The sequence below is a fragment of the Mus pahari genome, chromosome 1 (assembly GCF_900095145.1).
Source record: "Mus pahari chromosome 1, PAHARI_EIJ_v1.1, whole genome shotgun sequence".
Taxonomy (NCBI): domain Eukaryota; kingdom Metazoa; phylum Chordata; class Mammalia; order Rodentia; family Muridae; genus Mus; species Mus pahari.
In genome coordinates this window covers 101,149,992-101,167,382 of record NC_034590.1, presented here as the reverse complement: position 1 = coordinate 101,167,382, position 17,391 = coordinate 101,149,992, and the positions used below count along the sequence as shown (strand labels likewise).

At 45.8% G+C, this 17,391-nt stretch overlaps 1 pseudogene; it reads left to right on the top strand.

Moving 5' to 3' along the window:
* Positions 1–240: 240 nt before the first annotated feature.
* The window catches only part of LOC110326619, a 52,537-nt pseudogene continuing 35,386 nt past the window's right edge, over positions 241–17,391 (top strand).

Here is a 17,391-nt window from a genome sequence, read left to right as displayed (position 1 = left end):
TGACTCTCTTATTTCATTTTTGAGACCTACATGAAGACCACATTGGAAAACCATGGCGCATACTAAGACAAATGACAATGAAGGTGATCATGCCTAAGAATAGTGAAGTTCTAAGGGCAACGAGAATAATACAGAGGAGGAGATGCTGGACAGATCTCTGCGGGCGAAGAGAAGATGAATTTCTAAACAGTAATCTGCTGGCATTGCTCATTTGTCTGTGCTGTGCCCATCACAACGTCCATGGTGACCACCAATATCCAGGAGGTAAGGAGATTTGATAAAAGACAAACTACTGAAGAAGAAGAGTCCTGGGTTGTTTTTTTTTTTGTTTTGTTTTGTTTTTACCATGCCACACAGAAATCAGTTTTAAATTTTGGGTTATACTCACTGCAGCTGGACATCAGATACTACAAAATAAAACCTCCAATACCGGCTGGGCAGTGGTGGTGCACACCTTTAATCCCTTGGAAGGCAGAGGCAGGCGGATTTCTGAGTTCAAGGCCAGCCTGGTCTACAAAGTGAGTTCCAGGACAGCCAGGGCTATACAGAGAAACCCTGTCTCGAAAAATAACAACAACAACAACAAAACAAACAAAAACCTCCAATACAAGGAAGAGGTCACATCTTTTACAGCTATTGGCCAACAGGGGCCTTTAGACCTTCCCAAATACTATAGGCTATTATCAATATATTAGTTATCCTCCACAATAGGGTCTTTGACAATAAAACTCTATTGCTGAAGATATCACATACTGGTGTCACTGAACATGATGGAATCATGTCTGGTACTCAACTAGAATTTTCATCTCTGCTGACTAGCATTCATAGTGCTAGCAGATACTACACCACCCCCCCCCCCACACACACACACACACGACTAGAGAAGAAAGACAATCATCAATATCCCCAAGCTATGATCCTTCAAGCTGCAACAGTGACTTGCCTACAAGATATATCTGCTGGTACCAAGGTGGCAGAGATGTTATGGGACTAGCAAACCACCTTTTAGGACTTAAGGCCTGCTCCATGAGATGGAGCTCACACCTGACACTATTCATGAGACCAAGAACCTGAGATTAGACGTCATGGACCCCAAGGGAAAAATCTATGACTATTGTTCTAAGTGAACATGGCAATAAACAACTCCTAATGACATAGTGTTATACCCATAGGTCAGCGCATGGCTCAACCCTCACTGGAGAAGTTTCTTCTGCAGTAGATGACGATTAGCATAGATACCCACAGTTGAAGACTGAGCTACTTTGGAGCACTTAGCCCTTAATTTGATGTCCTTTCCATACTTCTCCCTTCATAGCTCCGGGATCCATGCAGAAGACGAGGCAGAAGGGTTGAAAGCCAGAGGTAAGTTTAAGGAAGCTGTGTTTTCCAGATACAACAGGGCTAATGTACTTATGGACTGAGGCCGTGACAGCATGTGTAACACCTATGTAAGTTCAAACCAGTCAAAATTCTAGAACCGAGAAGAGGAAGTAGGCACAAAGCCCAATGCATAATCAAGAAGTATTTGCAATTGATAGCTGCTGGGACATAGAAAATCAGTCTCTTCAATGGAGTGATACTGGGTCTATCAATCACACTCCAGGACAGGCCTCATGCTCAGAGTAACTGGCCAACAAAAACTGGACTAGTGGTTTATAGGCCTTGTATTGGTGTTTTGGTTTTTTGTTTTTTTTTTTTTAAGAGAAAAAAATATAAAGTTGAAGGACAGGTGTGGGAGGGGTTAGGGGAAGAAGATATGATCAAAAGACAGCGTATAAAAAATTTAAAATAAAATAAGAAGCATTAAAATATCAATCAATCAATAGGATTTTAGGGAACTAGAGAGATTGCTCAGTGAGGAAAGCATATACTGCTTTTGCGGAGAACCCAAGTTCAGCTCCCAGCACCCACACAGACATCTCACGACTACGCATAACTTCAGCTCCAGTGTATCTAATGATCTAATGCCTTTGTGGGTACGACATTCATGTGCCCCAAATCTCTCTCTCTCTCTCTCTCTCTCTCTCTCTCTCTCTCTCTCTCTCACACACACACACACACACACACACACACACACACATATATATATATATATATATATATATATATATATATACATATTAAAAAATAAAATAAAAATAAAATATTTGAAAAGATAAAAAGTAGGCTACCCTTGCTATTTGATGGCCATCTTATCTGGTTAACTCAGCCCAGGCCATGGAAACCATGCTGGGCTCATTCTGAGACAATTCAGAAAGCAGCTGGAGGCCCATGTGTTCCTGGAAAGGCAATGAGGAGAAATCCGAACACAAAGACGCAAAGTGGAGATGGTGAGGTAGCAGAGGCCGCCATCCGCAGGCACTTCAAGATGGTCCTGAACAGGACCCGATGTGTGGCTATCCATTTACATGAGAACTAATCACCAAGGCTCTCTCTGGGCTGAGAGAGCCAGCTTCAGGGGCCCAGCCCTCACCTCCACCGCCAGCTACTTCTTGGTATTGTGTATCTCAGAACCCAACGACTGGTTGGCAAACAGCTGGGACTCCACACAGCAAGGGCCTCTACGATAGTCTCTCTGTTCATAATAATCTCATAGTTTCAGGCCAAAGCAGGAGCTCCCAAACCCAAGAGGTCATTGAGCCTGGCGCTCCGCCTTCTTGGGAATGATCAGATACTGTTTCTCTTGGTTCCACTGACGGATGCAGATGTCCCTCCTTACTAGACTCTCCACCAGCTTTCAGAAAAGGTGAAGCAGGCCCTGGGCTAACTCAGTCCCCTGACATTCAGTCAGCCCTGAGCCCTGACTCCCTGTGTCTGCTCTATTCCGTGACGCATCATCCATCGCGAGATGGAGATCTGTTCAGCTGTGTGTTTCCAACCAACCAGAGCGCAGCTTTCCCACAGCCACCGATCCCTGCCTGTTACTCTTCATCTTGTTAGCGTAATGTGCAGCTTCATTAACCAGCCAGATGAATCATTTAGTAATGGGAGCTAATGAATTTAATTTTCTACTTTCTATTTTTTATAATAAAACATAGTCATACAGTCCATTTGGAAGGCTCCAGGTTGCCTTCTAACGTTCAGAGTCAACATTAGAGTACAAAAAAAACCCACCACGGCAAGGGGGGGGGCAGCTCTTCCCTCCCCTACCACCTCAAGTCCACCTCTGGAAGTTCCCAAGTGCTATACTCAGTGAGACCGTTTCTCCACCTACACAAAGAATAAGAGTAGGACCGGAAGGAGAACTCATTTCTCTTTCCACAATGGCAACCGTCCTAACTGGTCAGAAAACTGGCATGGCTCACAGGAAATACACAGTGGATGAAGTTATTAAGAAAGCATAATGGTACCAATGCGGGGGGGGGGGGGCTGTGGTAGGGAGGTCTCCCAAGTATGCAAGTCCTTTCAAGTCAAGTAAGCTGCCCCTTCCCTCACCGTCCCACTAGAAGATGGAACACTGTTAGGACTTAAACAAGGGGAGCAAGGCCAATGAACCAACCCTCCTACCCACAGCCCAGACGGACAGAAGGGACCACTTTGTAGCATGACCACCTCATCCCTGACGGGCAGACCTTGGCTGCAAACTCAGACACCGTTCATTTATTGTGAGTTCTCTTAGGTATATAAAAAGGAGGCGGCAGTGACTTGCCCCTCCTGGCTTGAGACACATTTCATTCAGGACTCTGAGCAGATTCCTCGCAGATTAAGCTTGTTAATTTCCCTCACGACCAACATTCTTCTCCACATCGCTGAAGCAAAAGCCACCAGCTCTTGTCTGAAATGGAAGGGATGAAAAGGACTGGATTGCCCCCTTCCCTCCCCCCAGACAACAGTTACATTAACCACTTTGTCCTTTTAATTCATCTAATTACATGCAAGGAAAAAGCAGGCAGCCTTAGCAGGCTCCGCTCCCTCGCCAGAGCCCGGCTGCTGGGCCATTGCTCTGGGCTTTTTGTTGCCTTATTAGGGGTGCTTTTGTTCAGGGGGATGGTTAAAGCCATTTTCAGCAGCTAGCGAGATGAAGCCGCTTCAATAAGGACACAATGTACTTGTTTAAATTACCTTTCAAAATGCTCAAAACCATTAAGGGGGAGGTGCCGCAAATAAAAGTTGGACTTTTTGTTATAATGTTTTACCCTAATAACAGCTTTTATTTTATTATAATCCATTAGTTGACAATATTATTCTATAGATTATTAGGCAGCAATTTTGTTATTTTATCACTCTTGCGGCACTCACTCTCCGGGGCCAGAATCCACAAATCTCTGTATAATATGCTTTCAATTCTGTTAAAATCTCTATTTAACTGGTTTGGCTGCGGAACATCTTGGCAAATGTGTTTTTAATTTCATTCTAATTAACTTGACAGTTGACAGAACTCAATGGTGGCATGATGGTGCCCCCTTTTCAGGGTCTCTGCAGCTCCATTCCTAGGAGCCTTCTCTCTCTCTCTCTCTCTCTCTCTCTCTCTCTCTCTCTCTCTCTCTCTCTCCCTCTCCCTCTCATCCTGAAAAGGAACATGTCAGAGCCAACATGCAGGAAAAGGTCTTTCATCTCTGTCAAAAGTACATGCAATTTTTAAAAAACCAATTTTTAAAATCTGGCTTTCTTTCTTATCTCTTTTTTTTTTTCTTTCTCTCTCTTTTTTTTTTAAGTCATCAGTTCTATTGGGGTTCTCAAAAAATGGTTTGTCCCTTAAAAATGAACACCTAAGATGTGGATCCTAAAAGATGAAATGAAGACAAGGCAAGCAGAAGTCAGGGAAGGAAGCCGTCAAACCCAGCTCTGTCCCACCCACACAGACGTGTGGAAAAGCCGCTTTTCCCTTGATATTTCAGAGGTCTTTGATGAGGTCCAGCCTGACACTCAATGAACTGAAGGGAACGGCTCTGTCTTCTCCAGGAATTTCACTCTGTGGTCTTCAATATGTCCTGTGCTTCTCTGCCACGTCCCAGACTCCAGGTCTGCCCACCCACCCCACTCCCTGACCCTGTGTGCACAATATCATAAGGTATTGCCTGGGTTTTTTCCTTTTGAAAAAGTGACCTGTCTTGATACGGAGATGAAATGAATCTCTGTAAACAGCCCAGCCTCCCCTGCGACTTTCTTTATGCAAACAGAAGGGACTCTGATCTCCTGACACCTTCAGTGACTCTGGGTACCCATTTCTCCCATCTGCATCTTCTGTTTACACTTGGTTTCCTCCACCTTCTTCTCTCTCCCCCTCTTTCCCTCCCTCTCCCCCGCTCCATCCCTCTCTCTCTCTCTCTCTCTCTCTCTCTCTCTCTCTCTCTCTCTCTCCCTTCTTCCTTTTATCCTTTCCTCCCTCCTTACACACACAACCAGAATTATCAACAGTACCAACATTGGCAGGTCACACCTCACCTTATCCGGGAGTTTCCACCTCACCCAGGAGGAGGAGACGCTGACTCATTTGAAAGGGGGACCCACAACAAGTCACTGGTGACCTAAAGTCCTGATGAAAACAAAACAAATTTGAGTTAATATGATTCTCTCTCTCTCTCTCTCTCTCTCTCTCTCTCTCTCTCTCTCTCTCTCTCTCTCTGCCAAGAGATCTATTCTGTCCCATTTCTGCTTCAGCCTGGTGAATGGGCCTCCTCGATTCGTTTGCTTTTCTGGCCAGTGGGGGTGTACTGGTGTCCAAGAAGATGCTCTATGGAAAGCTCCTCTCTGTACCTGCAACACAGGAGGGAGGCATCCCCATGCTGCAGGTGTAGTGACAAGCCTGGGAGAACACTATGATGACACTCTGGAAGCTCAGGGAGGTACATGAGCCTCATGCTATAACATATTACACACACACACACACACACACTTTAGGAACTTCGCCATTACAATTTGATATCCCCCACAGGGTCATGTGTATGAACACTAATCCTCAGCTGGTGGTGCTGTTTGGGGAAATGTTCTGGACCATTTAGGAAGCAAGACCTAATGGGTCACTGGGGTAGATCTGTCCTTTAGGTTCATAGCCCAGCCTTACCCCTGTCCTCCCTAGAGGTCCTGTTCTGCTGAGCTGAGTGGAAATGAAGAACCCTAACACCAGCTGTGGCATTGCCCTCCCCCAAGCCCCTCCCGTCATGGTGGATGGCAGGCCCCACCCCCAACCCCTCCCCATCATGGTGGATGGCACGCCCACAGACCTTCCCTCGTTGAGTTGCTGGTGGATGACAGGCCCCACCCCCACCCCTCCCCATCATGGTTGATGGCATGCCCACAGACCTTCCCTCGTTGAGTTGCTGGTGGATGGCATGCCCCACCCCAACCCCTCCCCAACATGGTGGATGGCACGCCCACAGACCTTCCCTCGTCGAGTTGCTTCTTGTCAGCTTACTTGGATTCAGTTATAGAAAGAGTGATTAATACATGCATGCAGTTTGTCCACACAGGAGAACGTTAACACATCAATGAAAACTTGGTAGGGAAAGATGGAGAAGAGGCACATGCAGAGAAGAAAAAGAGGTAATATGGAGACCTGCCTTTTATTCTTAAGGGATATGCTCCTAGACCCCTGGTGGGCACCAGAAACCTTAGTGGACAGTACAGAATCCTACATGTGCGATGCTTTCTCCATATATGTATGGTGGTTTAATTTCAGAATGAATCGCACCAAGAGATTAATAATAACATAACAAAGATAGAACACATGTAACAATGTATAATTGAAGGAGTTACTGAAAAATTATGAACTGCTTCTTTCTAGAATTTTCCACTTAATATTTTCAGACTGATGTAAAAACATCTTCCTCAGGTCATTGGGAACACAGGATGCAAAAACCGCAGACAACAAGAGACTACCACAGAGAACCAGGTGTCCCCGTGTCGCACAGGTGGCACCGAGAAAGTACGTGAAACCTGCTTTCCGTAGCATGAAGTTGCCCTTGGATGTGTTCAGGGTTTTCCCATTCCCATTAGTATTTGTGTGGCTTCTGGGCATTCCACATGGGGAAGGCTACATGTGTAAGAACAATCTCAGGAAGATGGGCAGTTCATTTATAAATAAACAGACAAACAAACACTTCTCAGTCAAATTAATTGGCAAAGAGAAGTAAACTGCTCCGATTCTTTGTCAGCAGAACTCTGCTCGGGCTTGTGAACACGTGTCAAGGATATATATTTCCAGGGCTCCAAACTGCTCCAAATGTAATGCTATGCTTCGTTAGGCTACTGGAGTTTACAGAATAAGCCTAGCTAGAATGGAAGAAGGTGTGGCTCACCATCATTTCATCTTGATGGGCAGGTACGTGTCACACACACACACACACACACACACACCAAAAAAACGTAAGGAGCCTTCCAAGCCACCCCTTCCACAAATTGTCCTGGTAACCCCTTTGTCCTGGGCCTGCATTTTTTGCTAGGCTAAAATTAAGTTTTAGCAGGACATGGTAGCCAGGCATACATCTGACCATTGAGAACCCTGTGTGGCCATTAGAGAGAAAAGAAAAATCAATAGGGCCTCATTAAAGCAGCAGGCAGGCAGGGCCCAGCCCAACCTTAATTACGGTTTCAGTAGCATTTGCTTTAATTGGAAAGAATAAAAGAAGTGAAGTGGAGTGAATGAAGAAATTAGCATATCCATCACTGTTGCCACAGCATACCGTGCCCTTAAAGCAAGGCTCACTCTTTTGCTCTGAGGCTGCTCAGAATTGGGGATATGGGGGAGGGGGTCTCAATTAGTGGTCCTCCCCTCCCACATTTGAATTAAAATCTTTCATAATCTCGGGAAGAAGGTTTTGTTTGTTTGTAATTTTTTTTTTAATCTACTAGCAACACTAAATACACTTTGCACCCTATCAGTGAAATACACTAGCTCGCGGTGATGTGGCGGAGAGCCCGGCTTAGCAGTGACGTGGCTGAGCATCTCTCATAGTCAATGCATTTAGAGTAGTTCTGAGAATACTCCCTGAGTTCACTCCCACTCTGAGAATGAGCCCCAATACAGCCTTTGGTGAGTGGCCTTCTTCTGAGAGACTTCTACTGAGCGCACGTGCACCCCCACCCCCACCCCCATGAGACAGGATGCCTAGGCCCCAGCTGCTCTAAGCCCTTATTTCCATTTTACAAACAGAACCTGAGTTTCAGGGTCACCCGATCAGGGTGAAATGGCGATTTCTTCTCAGACCAAGCCCAGTCTGCTCTCTGTTTTCCTGCAATATGCTGGTAGCTCAGGAAACACGCTCTAGAAGAAGAAAACCCTCATACAGGTGTGAATCTTATTCACCAACACACAGACAGACACCATCACATGTCACCCACTCAACACCTTCTCAGCCCAGTCTACAGCCCTTCCTATCGAGATAATGAAGGGGTTAAAGTCAGTCTGTAGGGTTTAGTTAGGATGCTATGGACAATGGCAGGTGTCCTTGTATTTGGGGGGAGGGACAGTGAAGCAGAGTGACCTTCCCGCTGGCTTGGATTACGAACAGAAATGCCAAATGCTTATTAATTCGATGGCTCTCTCCAAGGTCACAAGAGGAGGCCCATCACAGCAGTGTCCCTTTCCCTCATCCAGGTTCTCCCAGTCCTACTTTAGCAAGTCCAAGAATGACATTAGGGAATTGGAATGATGGCTCAGTCAGGCAAGTGCTTGTCATGCATGTGTGAGTTCCTAAGTTCTGAGTCCAGTACCCCCCAAAAAAACAGAGGTGCATGCCTACAATCCTAGTGCTGGGTCAGCGACAGGAGGGTCCCAGGGCTTGCTAGACGGCTACTGTAGCAAATTAGCGAACTTAGTGGGAGACTTTTAGTTATAATAATAATAATAATAATAATAATAATAATAATAATAATATGAATGGCAATTGAAGAAGACATTTGATGTCAACCTCTGGCCTTCACAAACATACAAATATGCATACTCTACATCCTATACACAGATACATACACACACACACATACACACACATACACATGTGCGTGTGTGTGTGTGTGTGTGTGTGTGAATTTATAAACATTTTACACATACACAGAAGTTAGATTGTTTAATCAAGGCCCAGTAAGACAGGACTCCTCCCTCTAGTTATGTGGCTGTCCTTAAGTAAAGGATTTAGTCTGAGGTAGAAACAAAGACCCAGTATCTAGGAGCCAGATTCCCAGCCAACATCTAGTTATGACATAAATCTTCACAGCCTTGCTTGTGAGCTCCAAGACAGGCAGAACCTTCTGAAAATGTATCCAGTATCCAAGCCAGATGCTTTGCCTGGGACAAGAGACAAGTCCCCTGGACATTGGTTCATTGTGCAGGTCATAAGAAGCTATGGTGTCAGGGTGTAGGGCCACCTCTGAGGTCAGGGGGAAGTAGCCAAGGAAGACAGAGAGACTGCCATGCAGAAAATTACAGGGAGGCAACGATTCATTGTCCCTTCACAAAGTGGTTATCAGGAAGCCCGTGGTTGGCTTCTCAATAGAGCGTGACTCGGTTTTGTCCTGAGTGAACCCTGAGGGCCACTGTGCACCCAGTCAGAGACTTTGGGAGAAATCGGCAGGTCTTCAGAGAGTATAATGGGGTCCCACTGCTGAACAGCCCTCTGTTCTTCTGTCCCCCCTTCTTAGGGAGGAGTGAAGAGCTTCTCACACCCAGCTTCCAGAACAGCCCAAATTAAAGGGTAGCTTTAAGGATCAGGAAGCCATCCCGATACAAGGTGACTGCACTCGGGGTCATTCCAAGGAGTGCAGAGAGAAATTAACTCCTGCCCTGCCTCCTAAATCACCTGTGGGAGGGGCAGGGTCAATACTGACCCCACCCCGAACGGGAGAGCAACTAACCTCCAGACCTATGGAACCCCAAAGGCCTAGAAGTTGAACATCCTGGTGAGTTATTTCCGTACAGTCACAAAGGCCACAGAAATGTCAGGTATAATCCCACAGCCTACAAGAGACAAGAGGCCCACGGCAACTGTGTGTGGCAGGGCAGAGGAGACAGGGGGCCTCACAGGGGTCTTCAGTCCTCCAGGCTGCTACCTCTCAGTCTCTTCTAGTTTGCACAACTCTTAAAAATGGGGATGGAGGCCTGGTTCCAGCTTCCCACGGCCTTGAGAAAACCATCTCTACGCTGGGCCTCAGTTTCCTTGTTTGAATAATGTGCTCACTCACGATCCCAAGTAAGATGTCCTCTGTCCTGGGGACTGAGGCAAATGTTAACTGTGTCACCTCAGACCAGTGGGCCTCAAACAAGGAAGGAAAGATCCAACACTCAAGACATAGAAGGCCAAGATAGGATGTAGTGGGGCACTCAGAGGCTGGCCCATGCTTGGAGTCTAGTTCAGTGTTGGCATATTTACCTTGGATTCAATTCTTAGCATTGAGATGGAAGGAAAGGCAGAAGGGAGGGAGGCAAAGAAGGAAAAGAAAAAAGAAGGAAAGAAAGGGAAACAGAAGGGAGAGGGGAGGGGAGGAAAGAGAAGAGAAGGAAGGGGAGAGGAGAGGAGGGAAGGGAAGGAGAGGGGAAGGACCCACTAGAGTCAGGAGTGGGCAGAAGGCCAATGTTATGTCATATGGTTTGAATGTAATATTTCCCATGCAGAAACATGTGTTTGAACCCTTGGTCCCCAGTTGGTGACACTGCTTGAGAAGTTGTGGATGGACATTTAGACATGGGGCCTTCCTTGCTGGCTGCCCAATTGATGTGGGCCCCTGGGATGGGTCTTGAAGGTTATAGAGCCCAACCTCACCTCCAGCCAGAGCTCTGCATCCCGATCCCCTACGACGCGAATGAAAGGCACCATGAGCTCCCTTTGCAGTGGATTGCACCATTCCAGTTGCTCCAGTTACCTCAGCCTCACCACTATGATGGCTGGGAGTTCTACCAGACACAGAAATATGCAAGCAGAACTGCCTCTGTACCTCCACGTTCACTTCCTGGGCAGATTTGTTGAAAACCAAGACATCAACGATCTACTCTGGAAAAGCAGTGTGGTTAATGGTTATGCCACAGGTTTCAGATTCTGTCAGAGCCCACACTCAAACTCCATCTACCCCCACAGTCTCCAGAATCATAGGCAAATGGGTCCACATCTTATTCCACTGTATTATCTGTGGGGCGGGGCTCGCAATAGCCTCTTGTTATTGGTTATCTGCAGAATTGGTTATTGGTTACACTGAGAGTGTGTGGTGGTTACACCGCAGGCATGAATGTGGGCCTTGGGCACCCAAGGGAATGTGGACCTTGGGCACCCAAGGACTACACTCATAATCTGGGGTGAGAGAGTATCCTCACCTGGTACAAAAGATACTCGAGTGGACTAGGGCGGAGGCTCTGTCAGTAAAGTGCTTGTCCTGTAAGCATAAGGTCATGTTTGATACCCATAACTCACATTTTAGAAAACTGAAGAGTAAAAGAGAAAGTCGGAACATGTGGTACCTTGTTTTATGATAGTATAGATAGATAGATAGATAGATAGATAGATAGATAGATAGATAGATAGATATAGATAGATAGATAGATAGATAGATNATAGATAGATAGATAGACAGAGATAGATAGGTAGATAGATAGATAGATAGATAGATAGATAGATAGATAGATAGATAGATAGATAGATAGATAGATAGAGCTGAACACAATACCCTGCACTTATAATCCCAGAGCTTGGGAAGAAAACATAGGTGGATCCCTGGGGCTTGCTATTAAGTCAGTCTAATTTACTAGGAGAGTTCCACACCAGTGAGAGAGCTTGGCTCAAAAGGGAGGGTATCTGAGGGGTGACACCATAGTTTGACTTCTACACCCACACATGCACACACACATACGTACATACATGCACACAAGACCCAGGAAGCTTTTAATTAGATATCCCTTAAGTGTCCTTGTCCCATAGCAAGCCCCCTTCTCTGGACCCCAGCTTATCACCACTGAAAGGCAAGATGTGGTTTATCAAAGATAATGGGGAAAAAGGCAGGATGTCTCTCCCACACCTGAAACTCTCCTCTACAGTTAGCAAGCCACCAGAGCCAGCCTCAGGCACAGGGGAAGGTCCTCTGAGTTCAGCAGTGTCACCTGCTTTTAAAGTGATGGTGCCTGTCTCCTGGAACTGCATCGTGGCCTTTTGGATGGGTGTTAGAGGGTCTCGGAAAACGGACCCATCTCCATGCAGCTGAAATGCGCCATTAGCTAGAACCAGCACATCCTCCCCTGTTCGTAGCTCAGCCAGGGCACGCATCACCCAGGCAGTAATTAGAGGGGGGAGGAATATCCTTCAGGCAGCTTAGCTGCAGAAAAGCATTTCCATTGAAAATATACATTTGTAATTGTAAATGGAAAGATTACCTGTAATAGCGGTAACAGAGCCATTTCCTAATAAGATGAACACTATAGCTGATGAACGAGGCATCTGTATAGAGCTACGTACACCATTTCTGTACCGCAGGCTGCCAATTTGTTTCCGTGGTGAAAAGCGTGATTTAGTGTTTGTAGCATTACCATCTGTTGTCGTTATTACAGAAATTATATATAAACCAGTTAGTAAACACTTTGCCGCATTGTCTGTTGTTTTGATAATCACCCATAATAACATCTAGCATCAATATGGTCTTTAAACCCGATTTGGGAGTTAATGGAATAAGAGGAGGCAGTCTGTATATGCACCGGGGTAATGTCATTAGGAATGTTTGTGAAGAACAAATTAAATCAGTTGTAAATTGTGCTCTCAAGTCAGCCAGAAAACCAGTCTTGTTCAGGAGAAGGGATTTATATTTTAACCTTGTGCAGAAAATGCACTTACGCAGATTAAAATAAAATAGGGACTTCGCCGATGGATGGAAGTGGTAATTGCCAGGGCCTTAATGGTTTCCTGTTGGCTGTGTCATGCAGTGGGCACAGCTATTTTAAAAAGTTAACCGGCACTCGGGGTCATACTTTCACTGATTCAATCATTAAACCAGGCTAGACATGTCACTAAATGGCTGATTATTCAAATGATGAGCCTGCTCCATGCTTCCCCGGTGTTGTCTTTTGAACATGGGGATTTTCAGGGATGATTCTCATAAAATCAAGATGAGTTGGATTTAAGTATGAGTCAATGGTAGCACTGGGTGAGGGCCTGGCCCATCTGGGACAGCTGCAGGAAGCCCCGCCCGCTTTTTCAGATTGATGAGAACAGGGTGGGCAGCTATGGTGCTAAACCTTGGGCTTGCACATCTGCAGGAGACAGGAACAATAACTATTTTAAAGGGGACCCAGGCTTAGACAAAGAGGTCACTTGGGGAAGGAAGCAGAAAAGGTGTCTGGGAAGGCACAATCCTATAGCGAGTGGAGTCTCTGCTCCTCATTATTGGCGTTTGCCCAGTTAGATAGCCAGAGGAGGATGAAGAGCCAGGGACCCCAGGCTTCTTGTCCTCAGAGTCTCTGTGCCTGCCTGATAGAGGACATTTTCAAGGCCTCCTCTTGTATAACTTCATGATAACCCAGATAGCATTTATCAGAACCCCCATTTTACAGGTGATGGTGCTAAACCTTAAAACAGCTAGGAACTTGTGTGTGAGGCCTACCCTGGCAGGAGGCCCACCTGGAGACGGAACACAGTCTCCCTAGCAGGGCTGCAAATCTTTCTACAAATACGGAGCCCCGCCCACCCCTGCCTCCGAGGAAGCTGGGTAAACAGTAAGCATTGACTGACCAGTGTACTCCAAAGTCAAATAGGCACTGTGCAGGTTGGCAGGGTGGTGCTGAGGAAAATGGGAAAGCCAGATCCAGAGACAGCCTGGTGAACAGGGAGCAACTGCAGAAGCTGGCTTTGGGGAGAGCTGGGGACAGAGCAAAGGCAGTCTCACAGATGCTGCCTCTGCACCCCACAGGCGGTGGTAAAAGCGGTACCCAAGGCGGGGACGAGCTGGCTATCTACTGAGCTGCCTGACATCAAGCCTCTGACCACCCTTAGGTGGGAAAATGAGTCTCGTCAGTGCATTGTTTTTGAGAGAGCAGAACTTAGCATCATTCAGATGGCTTTCAAGGGTGCAATTAAGAGCTCATTTTTCTTTTCTTTTAATGTTTACATGTAAAAATAGAATTAGCCCATCAAATCCTCAGTTAAAAAAAATGTATTTGGCTTAAAGGAGATATTTTTAAAAGAAACCTAACTAGGGTGCTGAGAGATAGTTCAGCAGTTAAGAGGGTGTACTGTCCTTACTGTTTCTGCACGGGACTCAAGTTCAGTTTACAAATAACCATATCAGGAGGTTCACAACTACCTGCAACCCCAACTCCAGAGAATCCAACTCCCTTGCCTCCTCAGGCACCTGTTCTCTCTCTCTCTCTCTCTCTCTCTCTCTCTCTCTCTCTCTCTCTCTCTCTCTCCTCTTTCTTACACACACACATGTACACACACGTACGCACATGAATTTTTTTAAAGGAGGGAGGGAAAGTAACTAAAAATATGGCCAAAATGGGCTGGGGATATCGTTCAGTTGGTAGAGTGCTTGCTTCTCATACATGAGGCCCCGGGTTCAGTCCTCAGCACTACAGAAAGCCGGGCATGCTGCTGCTGCTCTGTAATCCTCGCACTTGGGAGACAGAGGTTGGAGAATTGAGAGTTCAAGATCACTCTTGGTTACAAAATGAATTAAAAGACAGTCTGAGAGCACATCTCGAAAAGAACTAAACTTAGCCAGATTGTTTTAAAATAGTAAGTGGACAATACCCTAGATGATGTATAGACATGTGAAGGACAAATCATAGAGAGGGTGGCTAGTTTGAGGTGAACGACACTTTGCTTCAAATTACCAGGTGTTGTTGTGTGTACCTCAACATTTCCCAAAATTTCCTTGTGTGCTACAAGAGGTTCATACACCCTCTTGAACAGGGCTGGTGAGGATAGTAAATGACTATCATGTTCCTAGAGCTCTAATGGTGCTCAACAAAGGGACCTGGTACCCAACATAAAAGCCTCACCCAGCTCACTATTTCCTGGAGCAGCCAGGAGATGTCAACTCATGACTTGTTATCCTGTGTTCAGGATTTACTCAACAATCACCCATGGCAATGCAGAAGAAGAACACGGGGCTCACCATCCTAATTCCGGGATACCAACACCCCTGGGATAGGGTTACCTTTTGCAAAAAAATATCACAACTAGAGCTTAAGGCAAGTGACATTATTATCAGCCGCAGAAAGGCCAGTCATTTCCCAATCCTTGCTCAACTAGACAGCTGCAAGAGCCAGAGGGAAAGCCATGAGGGCTGAAAACCACACATAGTTTTCCAACTATGGCCTCAGGGCCAAATCCAGCCGGGTGCTGAGTGTTGTTGATGGCTGGTGAACTGAAAGTAGTGTTTATTTTTTGTAGGTGGTTGCAGAGACTGGAGTGGGGTGGGGGGTGGGGGTTGGTAGGTGAGAGTAGAACATTTTGTGACTGTAAAACATACATTATGATGAAATGTTTATGTCTGTAAATAAAGTTTTATTAGAACGCAACAGCTCTCGTTCATTTGTACACGGCCCAGGGCTGCTGTCTTCGGAACTGAGTGGGAGACCACAGGCACTGTCACACGCTCCGTGCAAAGCACAGAAGGCAGAAAGGAGCCTCTGAGGAGCTGCCCAGAAGAAAAAAGGAGAAGGTGCAGAGAAAGAGAAAACAGAAGAGAGGGGAAAAAAACAAGAAAGAAAATATAGACCCACACTGACCAGTAGGGTGACTAGAACAGTGTGATTCCTGGTACTGAATGTGTAAGGAGCAGGGGGATGGGGGGAGGGTCCTGTCTTCCTCCTGAGTGATAACCATGGGGGAGTAAATTCATCCCCAAGGGACAACCAGGAAAGGCGCTCTCTGAGACTGAGGACCTGTAGAAATAGTTCAGGTGTTTGAGTGTTTTTCATAAAGCCGTGTAATTATTTTAATTAAAAATCTTTAAAATATTAATGGGAGGGATTCAAAGCAGAGTTAATCATAGCCTGTCAGTTCTCCATTCAGAAATACTGTTTTCTTGGGGGGCGGGGGTTGTGTAATTCAACCAAATAAATGGGCCATGGCCTGGAATTTGACATGCAAATTTTCAGGGCAGGAATTAATAATTTAGTTGATTTGGATATTTCAGACCTATACATGGAGGAGGAAATTCCTATTGCATTATTCAAGAAAAGTTAGTTGAAGACATCTGGTCATTGCCTCCCCCACCCCCATTAAAGGCCCCCACTGTCTGTCACAACAGTTCAAAACAGACCTGGATGCAGCTCGTACCTGAAGGTTCTAAACACCTTACTTAGCTCTTAAATTCCTGCCTAAGTTCTCCCTCAAATGAGCTTCATTAATCTGGAAATGCAGGGTTTTTGCCTGTTCCCGGGAATGTGTTTCAAATAAGCCTTTTCATTTTGGTTGCTTCGATATACAACCAGCGGCAATCACAGACTTACCTTCCCTGGCTGACATCTGATCATTAAACCAGCTTCACTATTAGGGGAATATCTGGCTGGAAAAATGCATTTTATCCCCGAAGAATATGCCATATTAGTGAGAAAATTACTCTAAATGGGAACAAAGCTGACAACTGCTGCTTGCAGACTAATGGCCTAGTGTATACATCGTACCCAAAAAGCATGTCATCTCCGGCTGTTGAGCAGATCACAGGCGTCGGTTCTGGTTGGCACAAATGGGACATTAGGGATGTCAGAAAGGTTTTAGGGATTTAGGTGGGTTTTCCTTCCCTCTCCTTCTTTCACTTAAAGGCACCGGATGCAGGCCCGGCAACACCCGAAAGTCCAGGCGACCTTGGTGCTGCACGGTGCCGACATGGCCGCCAGCAGCTTCTTGTTCTCGCCTCCTGCTTCTATGTGGGATTATTCAGCAGCCTTTAAATGCAAAATTGCATCCTGTGAACGGTTTAGTATTTTCTCACCCACTGCAGAGTTGTTCAACTCAACCTATTTAGGGACTTGGAGGATGCCCCTGAGCCCCCTAGACAACAAGAGATGTTAGGGCAATGACTCCTTTGGAAGAGAGAAAAATTGTATTATTGCGCTGCACAGTAGAAGCAGTGGCTGGAAGCGGGGAAAACGAGAGAATAGGCCCTAAGAAGTCCTCGAGATCAAAATGCGAATGCTGTAATAAGAGCGGAAAAATTGCATTTGTTTCATTTCCAGCCCTTGATACTGTCTTCTTTGGGAGAACAGATTCAAATTTGTGGCCATTTTCTGCTCTTATGAAGGGGAAGCGGCATCAATTTTAATAACGTCGAACATGCGTTAATAGAATGCATTTTCCAGCCACCTACAAACAGAGTGGAGTCATGTCTATGACTCAGAACACTCTAATCAAAGGACCCTCACGCTCTGCCACCCAGTGCAGGACCTGGAAGGGTGGGGCAGGAGCTATAGCAACCATTAGAATTGTATTCTTCTCTTCATGAGCTTCCTCAGACCTCCTAATTCAGATATTATTT